Source organism: Herpailurus yagouaroundi, unplaced genomic scaffold, assembly GCF_014898765.1.
Source record: "Herpailurus yagouaroundi ecotype Mexico unplaced genomic scaffold, PumYag 561, whole genome shotgun sequence".
In the NCBI taxonomy this organism is placed as follows: Eukaryota; Metazoa; Chordata; class Mammalia; order Carnivora; family Felidae; genus Herpailurus; species Herpailurus yagouaroundi.
In genome coordinates, this window is record NW_024412778.1 from 37,642 (window position 1) to 48,673 (window position 11,032).

The 11,032-nt window shown below is 51.1% G+C and overlaps 1 long non-coding RNA gene across 2 annotated transcripts in view; it reads right to left on the bottom strand.

The window, feature by feature from the left end:
* LOC121023540 (uncharacterized) overlaps positions 1–9,886 on the bottom strand; it is an 18,516-nt gene extending 8,630 nt beyond the window's left edge. For both annotated transcript variants that reach the window (XR_005787446.1, XR_005787447.1), the window contains exons 1-2: positions 8,397–9,886; positions 8,185–8,303 (exon numbers count right to left, since the gene is read on the bottom strand). This is a non-coding gene — a long non-coding RNA (uncharacterized LOC121023540). The remainder of the gene's footprint in view (positions 1–8,184; positions 8,304–8,396) is intronic.
* Between the last annotated feature and the right edge of the window lie 1,146 nt (positions 9,887–11,032).

Sequence of the window (11,032 nt, forward strand, 5' to 3'; positions counted from 1 at the left end):
TTGTGTTGGGGGCTGAGAGGGAGGGAATGGAATAACATTTATTGAGTTCCAGCAGTATGCGGACTCTCCTGGCAATGTCATTTGATTCTGTGGTTCTCCAGATGTGCTCTCCGAAGGGCAACCTGAGTGTGGTTTAGGAGCTGGTCACAAATGCAAGTTCCCCGTGCCTTCCTGGAGAGCCTCACAGAAGCATCTCTGGGTTTTCTTCTCTCAAAATGTGGAGTACGAAGTAAAAAGGTATTCCACAGCCACGCAAATGCTATCATAGGGAAAGAACAGAAGATTCATGCTACATTTGGGAAGGGCAGTATGTTCAAGGATGTCTCACTGAAATCTCATGTACAGAATTATTTTTTGCAGCTTGGAAATTGCTTGTGTTGGCTCTCACTGGAACCACCTAGACGGTATTGGGGACTCAGGTGTCATGTTTTTATACTGTGAGTTAGTTGGCACATTACAAGCAGGAGGGGTCGCAGAACGTGTTTGAGATTGGAAAAAAAAAATCTTCCCCAGATACAATGTTGTAAATCAAGGTAAGGTGGCCAGGCTGGTGTCAAAACTCCTATCCTTGGAGCACCTGGGTGGCTCAGTCGGTTAAGCATCTGAGTTTGGGTCAGGTCATGATCTCATAGTTCGTGGGTTTGAGCCCCGTGTCAGGATCTGTGCTGACAGCTCAGAGACTGGAGCCTGCTTTGGATTCTGTGTCTCCCCCTCTCTCTCCCCCTCTGCTGCATGTGCCTCTGTCTCTCTCTGAAAATAAATTTTAAAAAATTAAAAAAAACAAAACAAAACAAAAAAAACCCTCCCATCCTCTTGGGTACCCCAAGCCCTGCACTGACTAAGTTCTGATCTGTGACCACCAGGTCTGTGCCTTTGACCTCAGCTGAGGATCACTTGGAGAACGCAGACATGGCCCATGCATGTGGCTGCCTTTTTACCCCTCTTTTCCTCCTCTCGTCTCAAGCCCCCCTAATTTTGATTAGGTAACCGGAGTTACCCTATTGGTCTCTGCCCTCCCAGAAATCCCTGGCTTTTACTTAAAGCATAATGCCCCACGTCATACAGGGACCCCAGGGAGAAAGAAGAATTCTAGACTTGGCCGCCTACACATTTGCATGACCAGATCTAGACCCTGATTACATCTCAAAAACTACAAGGATGAAAGACAATTTACACCCCCCACTACTCATTCCCCAGGTAAAACTGTTTTGTCTCTTGCCAGGAAGTCACTAGCATTCAGAATCCTTGCTTGGCTCTGTTAGCCTCAGTAGTAGTCCTGGGTCAGGCCTGAGTTTGCGGTTTTAAGCTGGTAAATTTCGTGATAATTGGCTATGTAGTGGCATTCTCAGGCATACTTGGAGAGCTCACTCACTCACTGCTGAGCCCTCCTCCCCTCTGATGCCTTCTGCTCATGTCCACAAAAGTTGCTGATCAGCAGTGGCCTACACTTCCAGACGTCTTTCTGAGGGAGCTCCCATTTGGCTTGAGGGTGCGACAAGCTTTCCCCGATCACCACCCGGCGGGCAGGCAGATAACCAGCGGATTCTGCCTCTCCTGTGAGCACTTGGAACTATCAGCACAAACAGTGGGGCGTTAGCCACGATGCTTCCAAACCAGGAGAAAAGTCCCATTTTGTGTCTTAGAATGTAGCAGGATTCTCACACAGAGTCACGACAACGAGGCTTTCCTTTCCAGAGAGCAACTTTATTCCCGCCGGCACTGCTCAGTTGGGTTTGTTCCCAAAGAACTGAGCCCCGAATGCCACGTGGCATAGTCTTTTGTACATTTTCCACTTCTTTGTCTCCCATACGTGTTAATACGCAAACGTGTGGTCTGATGAGTGGTCTCCTGTTATAGGGTGGTGAGGGATGTCACACATGCATGTGGCCAGGTTGCCTTCCGCTATCTCGGCAGTTTTTTCTTCCACATTCCTTAGGGAAGGGAACCTACCACATTCCCCACTTTGATGCTCAGACCCCTCTATTTTGGGTCAAAGAACGTAATTTTGGTTTAGAGATTTCTATTTCCATAACATCACTATATGGGTGGCCGTCTTTCTTTCACCCGTGGCCTCAATGAGTCTGGAGACAGACCGTGCAACCAGGGGAGGTAAGCAAGGTAAGATTAAGCACCTTCCCCAAAGTAGGGTAATTCCCATGAGAGTTTGGAATCCCCCGAGAGTTGAAAACCATCCAATACCTCCCCGGGGTTCCAACCATCCCAGGTCTGGACTGGGACATGAGCAATCCTCTTCATTTGATCTGTGATCTCCTCTATGACTTTTCTCTCATCATCTATCTGTGGGCAGCAGTTGCTCAGGTTAAACTTTTCGCAAACTTCTCCGTCAGAAGCAAGCAGGTGATCCAAGGCGAAGCAATTTTGATAGCACTGCACATTTTGGTTTGCTGCTTGGCTAGTGAGCTAAGAGCCCTGGCAGTTTCATTGGTTATACATTCTACAACTGCTTGCAGCCTGATTATGCGGTTTAGCATGTACGTCGGAGTGCGGCAGCCCCAGGACCCGTCCTCTGCCCAGGTGGCAGGGCCATAATATTGGATTAGCCGCGCGGGAGGCCATTCATCATCTTTCCATTTGCCAATCTGCAGGGCACGCCCCTTCCTTTGAGTCTCCCTATCTCTGTACATTTGAACTCCTAGATGTTCCCCGCTGGCAAGTGGGAGCAGGAAGAAAGACGGGACGAATAGTCCCCAGCACATGACCCTGACCAGCCTGAAGGAAGTACCGTATAGGCTGTTTCTCCACAAAACGTCTGCTGCATCTGCTGCCTCAGGGTTAGACTGCCTATCTCACTGAAATCCCCCTTACGCCCTTGACAGTTGGGGGAGGGCGCCCATAAAGGATTTCATAAGGGGAAAGCCCGTTTGCTTACTGGGGCTCCCCCTGATTCTTAACAAGGCTTCTGGCAACACCCGGTCCCGGTGCACGTGGGTTTCCTGGCACAGTTTACTTAATTGCGGCTTCAGGGCTCGGTTCGTTCGTTCCACCTTCCCGGAGCTCTGGGGTCAGTATGCCGCGTGTGACCTCCACGTGATCTTTAGCCCTTCTGCCACCAGCTGCACCTCCTCAGCCACGGGTGCCGGCCCCTTATCTGACCCCATAGTGACAGGGACCCCAAACCGTGGGATAATTTCCTTTAGACGAAGTCGGGCTACTTCCCACTTCATGTGCCTTTTCTGTGCGAGTAGGGAAGGCTTCCACCCCAGCCTGAGAAAGCGCACACAAAGACCAACAGATATTTACGGCCCCGAGCCCGGGGGAGCTCCGTGAAGTCCACCATCACATTTTCAACTGGGGCTCCCCCGACACTCTGCACCTCGGGAGTGGCCTTGGGTCCCTGATGTGGATTATTCCGGGCACACGTTTCACATTGCTCATATACCGCCCGGGCTATGCTGGAGAGTCGAGGGAGGTAGAAATATTGGCTCCACATTGTCTCAAGGGCCGTCCGGCCAATGTGAGTTTCCTGATGGAACCGCTTGACAAAGGCTGGGACCAGGGTCTCAGGAATTGCTATCTGCCCGTCTCAAATTTCCACCATCCACCTGGGAGGTAGCTTCCATTTTCAGTCTTAAACCACATACTTTCGTGGGGTGAGTAATTAGGGTCCCATTCCGCCAACGGGTTAAGCAACAGTGCAGCGGTTAAAGCTGCTGATTCCACTGCTCCTTTGGAAGCTGCTAGCTTCGCCTCTTGGTCTGCCTTACAGTTTCCCCGTGCAGCCGTGGTGTCTCCCCATTAATGTCCCCGGCGATGCATGACTGCCACACTTTCAGGGGCCCACATAGTGTCTAAGAGTTCAGGGATTTTCTAACCATATTTTATGTCCTTCCGTCCTGAGTTTACTGGACCCTTCTCTTTATCTAAGGCCCTATGGACATGGAGGGTGGTGAAGGCATATTTAGAGTCTGTGTATATATTAACACATATCCCTGCCGCCAGTGGGAGGGCACGGGTTAGCGCAATTAGCTCTGCCTTTTGCACCCAAGTCCCCTTCGGCAGGGGCTCTGCTTCAATGACAGAATTCAGGGTCACCACAGAATAACTTGCAAGACGCTCTCCCCTCTTTACAAAACTGCTATCATCAGTGAAATGTTCAGTGTCGGCGTCTTTGAGGGGCTGATCCCTCAAGTCTCCCTCAAGTGGAGAACACCTTATCCATGACTGCAATGCAGTCAAGGTCTGGCTGGCCCGGCCCGACAGGCAGTAGGGTTGTGGGGTTCAGGGTTCGCACTACATCTGGGTGAACGTGTGGCTTCTCACATAGCATTCCCTGATATATGACCATCCCAGCGTTGGTTAGCCAGTATTGTCCCTTTTACTCCACTAACGTCAATACTGAATGTGGCACTCAGACTGTCAATTCCTGTCTCATAGTTAACTTGTCAGCCTTCAGATACCAGGAGGGCCATGGCTTCCGGTGCCCGTAGGCCGGGGAGGGGGGCGGGGCCGGCCTTGGGCCAGTGAGTCAAGTTGCTTGGAGAGATATGCCACCGGGTGATGCCATGACTCCCAACAACCGAGTTAGGACTCCCCCTGCAATACCAGCCAATACAGACACACAGAAAGAAAGGCTTGGTCGTGTCTGGGAGCCCTAAACCAGGTGCATTAGTAAGGGCTCGCTTTATTTCCTCGAAGGCCTTCTGCTGTACGGATTCCCACATCAGGGGCTCCCTCTCTCCCCCCCTCACAGAGGGGTTTTGCCAGGACTGAAAAGTTAAGGTATCCCGATCCTTCAGAAACGTGCAGCCCGAGAAACTCCTGGACCTGGCACCAGGGTTCGGGGCCGGGATCGAGCAGATGGCCTGCTTCCTCTCTGGGCCGAGCTGGCACTGCCCCCGGGACAGGTGGAAGCCAAGATATTTCACCTTTTCCTGACAGACTTGGGCCTTTTGCCTCAAGACCCTGTAACTGGCTTTCCATAGGAGGGCAAGGAGCTGCTGAGTCCCTTCCATGCAGCCCTCCCGGGACCTTCCAGCCAGCACGTCGTCCACGTACTGAAGCGGGACAGTCATGCCGATCTGCGGGGAAGGCTTCCAAGTGAGAGGCAAATGCAGTGCTGGAAACGGTTGGGGAGTTTTTGAAACCCTGAGGCAACCTGGTCGAAGTTAATTGGCCCGTGTCGCCATTTTCAGGATCCTCCCATCGGAAGGCAAAGATCAGCTGGCTCTGGGGGGCCAGGTGGATGCAGAAAAAGGCATCCTTGAGGTCCAAACAGGGCAAGAAGGTGGCTTCAGCAGGAATGAGCCCCGGAAGTGTAGAGGGGCTTGGGACCACTGGGTGTATGGTGACAGTTACCTGGTTGACTGCCTGCAGGTGCTGAACCAGCCGGGAGTCATGTGTGCCTGGATTTTGGACAGGCAAGAGGGGCGTGTTCCAAGGTGACTGGCACGGCCGGAGGATCCCATACTTTAAAAGTCTCTCCAGCTGTTTTTGGATCCCGATCTGTGCCTTGCGAGGGATAAAGTATGGTCTCTGTTGGGTGAGCTCTGCCTCGACTTCAGTTCCACAACCACAGGTGGTATGTTTCAGGCCAGGCCTCGTGGGTTGCCTTCAGCCCACACTCCTGGGATCTTCGAGGGAAGCTCAGGCACCGGTTGTGGTTCCTCCTTGAGACTGCAGAGACGCCACTCTTCCCCTTGAGGAATCGTGAGAGTCACAATCTTTGCTTCCGGTTTCCGTAGGGTCAGGGCAGCCTGTCCCCGAGACTGGAAAGTTATCTGGGACTGCAGCCTTCCCAACAGGTCACGGCCCATTAGAGCCACGGGGCAGTCGGGGAGGTAGAGGAATTCATGGATGACTTCATGGCCAACTAAACTGCATCGTTGAGGCAGCAGGAAGGGACAGTGCGTCCGACTACCTGTGGCCCCCACAATGGTGGCTTGTCTCTGTGAGAGGGGTCCACGGGTTGGGTCACTACTGAGTGTTCTGCTCCAGTAGCCACCATAAAGTCAATGGGTTGCCCCCCCCCCCCATTCATTCAGACCATGGACTCCTGGGGGCCTAACAAAATAGAGCCCGGTCTGTCCTGGTCCTCCTCGGTGGCTAGCCCCACAAAGTTGTCTTCGGGGGCCCCATGAGGCCTTGGGGCCCGTTGGTACCAGGCCTGGACCACATGGCCTCTTTCTTTCTGCTTGGGGGCTTTGCTGAGAATGGTCTGGTCTCTGGGGACACTCAGTTTTCCAGTGGCCCTCCTGACAGCAATAAGTACACTGATTCCACCCTAATTTTGGCCTGGCGGGAGGCCTTTCCCGCTGGTCCCCTTTCTGGCTTTGACCCTTTCCCTGCAGGGCACCTTTCCGGGAGCATTCTGACCGCTCCACCGAGGCGGCAGCTAACGAGCCTGCCTGTTTCGCATCTTTCTGCGTTCTTTCCCCTGTGCTGCCTGGTGACAGTTCACCAACACCTGGGTTGCTACTTCTAGCAACTGACTGGCATTCACGCCGGTGAAACCTCCCAGTTTTTGCAGCTCGCGCCAAATGTCCCCCTGGTCCCGACCTACGAAAGCTGCATGAACCATCTGCTGGTGAGTGGGCACTTCGGGATCAGGCGAGTATAGAGACGAAATGCCACACGCAGTCTCTCATAAACGGTCTCAGGCTTTCCTCAGGCCCCCTGGAGCACTTCTGATGTTTTACTCACATTTATGGCCTTCCCCCCCCCCCCCCCCCCCGCTTTCCAAGGGCTTCTGGATACCATTCAGTCCTTGCAAATCCTCCATCTATACTTGAGTCATTGGGTCCCATTTGGGGTCCTCCTCAGGGAAGTGAGCCCGAGCACAGGCCCGGGGATCTAGTGTCCCAGCTGGGGCATTCTCCTCTAACCATTTTAGGGCTGCCTGGGTAATCCAGCAACATTCCTCCGTTATCGAAGAGGGTCAGAAGTTGGTGGCAGTCACCCAGGTAGGTTTGTGGGTTTGAATTATGGACCGCATTAGCTCAATCATAGCCTGGGCTTTCTCCGTATAGGAGGGTATGGTGCTTCCAATTTAGGAGGTCCGTAGTGGTAAAGGGTTGGTACACAAAAACACGCTGGCCTCCTTGGATCTGGCCTTCCTGGTTTCCCTCAGTGGCATCAGTAGGGCTCCCTGCTGTGGCTACAGGGAGGGACCACCTCCGCTGGTCTGATTCTCTAGTCACCTTCCAGGAGGCATATGTGGTTTTAAGACTGGTGGTCTGGGTGAGTCAGTCACGTTCGGGGAGGCCAGTGGAGCTAGGGGTGGTGAGGTCTCGAGACTAAGGGCAGACTCTGATGGGGTTTCGGCAGCTAGAGTGGCTGAAGGCACAGGTGGCAGTGAGATGTCCAGTGGGACATATGGTGGTGGGGTTTCTTCAGGTTCTCCCGACAGTATGGGCTTTTTAATTTCTGGCCGGTACTTGGAGGAAGCTGTGACGCGAGCCATCCTAACTTTAAAGCTCTTTTCAATACAGAGTTTTTCAGCCAAGGTGGCCGGGACAGGACCAGGTCTTGCCAACAGTCAATGTAAGGAAATTGGTCTGGGTGGCCTGGGTCCCCCGCAATGACCCTCAACACTCAGCCAACTAGTTCCTTATCAAGTGAGCCCTCAGAGAGCCAGCCTGCCCCAAATGACAGCCAATCAATTTCACAGAATGTCCAGAGCTTTCCAGGAGTTAATTTCACACCATAATTTCCTGAATATCCCTCTTTGAAATTCCTCAACATACACTCTAGGGCAGTTGGTTTACCCTGCTTTCCACCCATTTCCTCCCCCATCAGATGACTTTCATGCATACAAGGGGGAAAAACGAGGAAGGTGGGGGACCAGTTTGGAGAGGACACACACTCGCTTTGTCCATTTCCGGCCATTCTCCTCTCAGAGATATTTCGGGAGCCTCTTAGCATTGGCGGGCTCAGTTTCAATCCGTGATACGGATCACGCTCCCAAGGAAGTCTGATGCCGCCTTAAGCCATATGAGGTCACCAAGGAACCGCGGATCAAGACTCAACACTGACCCTTGGTCAGGTCAGAACCTTTCTGTTGTCCGTCTCATTCACACATCGACTCCAACCCACCACCCTACATTCAGCGCGTTAGAGTTGTGGCTTCGTTCCTCGTCGCTGTGGAACTAGGGCAACTCTGGGAGGTGACCAGGCTCCCCTTCTGCCTCTTAGGGGCAGGTCTGCCAAAATGAACCCGGTTCTTACCAGTCTGATGGGCGGCTCTCCTTAAGCTGGTTCCTGGGCCTCACGGGTTCCGTTGGCGCACACGGGTTCTGTAGCTGCACACGGGGTCCTCGCCCCGGCACACCGGGAGGGCTCATCTCCTAAAGACCAAGCAGTCCTTCAGCGCCAGGCAAGGCCACGTCTCCTGGCACTCAGAGGTTTGTACCCTGGCGGCAAAGGAGGTGGATACGCACCGTCTCTGAATCCCGGACACGAGCCCCCATGTAATGTAGCAGGATTCTCGCACAGAGTTGTGACACTGAGGCTTTTCTTTCCAGAAAACAACTTTATTCCTGCCAGCACCGCTCAGTTGGGTTCGTCCCTGAAGAACTGAGCACCAAATGCCATGTGGCATAGTTTTTTATACATTTTCGACCTCTTTGCCTGCCATATATGGTAACGCAGAAACATGTGGTCTCATTAGGCGGTCTCCTGTTACGGGGTTGTGAGGGATTTCATGTCCACGTACAGCCAGGTTGCCTTCCTTTATTTTGAAGGTTTTGTTTCTTCCACATTGCTTAGGGAAGGGACCCTACCTCAAGAACACCCCAGTGATTTCCACTCGGATATCTGTAGTTAAGATGACTATTGCTCTCCAAAGATAATGGGTTCGAATCCCTAAAACATTTGTTACCTTATCTGGAAAAAGGGTCTTTGCACACCAGATTCGATTAAGGATTCTGAGATGCAGACGGCAGCCTCCATTCTCCAGGTGGGCCCCAGAGGCAATCAGGGTGACCTTCTAAGAGAGCGACAGAGGGAGACAGGACGTAGGCACAGGAGGAGGCTGGGTGACCACAAAGGCAAAAGTTGGCCTGATCCAGTCATTCAGCCCAGAATGCCAGCAGCCACCAGACACTCGAAGGGACCAGGGAACAGATTCTCTCCTAGAGCCTCCAGAGGGGGTGTGGCCTGCGGACACCTAGATTTCAGACTTCTGGCTTCCAGGAAGGAAAAAAACATGGTCTTCAGCAGTTTATGGTAACTTACTACCATAGCCTTAGAAAACCTACACGGCATCCCAAAGGCATTTCAAATTTCAACCTGCCCAAAGGAAACTCCTTACGGCCTACCCTCACCTACTCTCCAGCCACCAGACTCGGTTATTTCAGCCAGAAGCCCAGAGCTGCTTATACTTCCTCACTCACCCTACCCTGTACGCACACCCCTGGGATGGGGAGTGGAGTCTCGGGACACACTCAAAAGGAGCAAGACTGGGAAGCTTCTGTACTCGTCCACAGCGTTTCAGCATTCAGTCCTAACGCGTTTAGCTTCCCTGTAAAGAACACTCCTCTGCTCACACGAGCAAAGGAATACAACTCTTTATCTAGGAGTTGTATTAATTCCTTTTGTTTTTCTTCTCTACTTTGGTTTCTCTCCTGCTAGAACTGCTGCAATTAAGAGTCATTTTGCACATAATGGTGCACTAATTTCTTTTTTCTATCGTATTTTCTTCATTAGCCAGAGTTAATACTTCCTATTTCCTGCATCCTTTCCATTCCTTAGCGACCTCTCCCCAGTACTGGGCAAGTTAAAAGTGCTCAAGAAGGACTTGTTGGCTACTTTATAAAAAAAATAAAAAGTGGAAAACAGCCAATGGCTTTCTACAACTGCATTTAAAAAAGAATTTTTTTAAGGGGCGCCTGGGTGGCTCAGTCGGTTAAGCGTCTGACTTCAGCTCAGGTCATGCTCTCACGGTTTGTGAGTTCAAGCCCCGCATTGGGCTCTGTGCTGACAGCTCAGAGCCTGGAGCCTGCTTCAGATTCCGTCTCTCTCTTTCTCTCTGCCCCTCCCCTGCTCACACTCTGTCTCTCCCTCAAAAATGAATACACTTAAAAAAAAAAAATTAAAAAAATTTTTTAATGTTTAATTTTCAGAAAGAGAGATAGAGAGAGACAGAGTGGGAGCAGGGGAGGGGCAGAGAGAGAGGGAGACACAATCTGACGCAGGCTCCAGACTCAGCCGTCAGCACAGAGCCTGATGCGGGACTCCAACCCACGAGCAGGAACATCATGACCTGAGCCAAAGGTGGACATTCACCAGACGGGAGCCACCCAGGCGCCCCTAAAACTGCATTTTAAAAATGAACACTTTTAGGGGCACCTGGGTGGCTCAGCTGAGTCAGTGACCCACTCTTGATTTCAGCTCAGGACACGATTGGGGAGTTCGGGCCAGGCATGGAGCTCCACACTGTGACAGTACAGAGCCTGCTGGGGATTCTTTCTCTCCGTCTCTCTTTGCCCTTCCCCTGTGCTTGCTCTTAAATAAACTTAAAAAAATAAAAAAAAAAAAACACTTTAAAAATAATAGCTCTTTTTGAATACTCCCAATTTGAAAAGCATTGTTTTATATATATAATAAAAATCTTGGTTTGCAAGCATAATTCGTTTCGGAAACATGCTTGTAGCCTAAAGCACTTGTATATCAAAGCGAGTTTTCCCATAAGCAATAATGGAAACTCAGATGATTCGTTCTACAGCCCAAAAATATTCATACAAAAATGATTACAATACTGTAATATAATACAAAATAATAAAGAAAATACAAAATATAAAGAAATACAAATTACTTTTGAAAACCTTCATGGCCATGTGAAGGAGACAAGAGAGAGGAGGGTTACTGGGAGACTTTCACCATTAGTAACAGACATTGGCTACAGTACAATACTAATAAACTCTTGTCATGTACTGTATTTAATGTAACTGGCAATAAGGCAGCAGAGGAAAGGGTCTCTATCTGCAGACAGCCTGACCTACAACGAAGTAAAGGATTCCTAAGCTCGTTTTTGTATGGAAAAGCAAAGGACTTAGGTGCTTGAAGTGACAAAAAA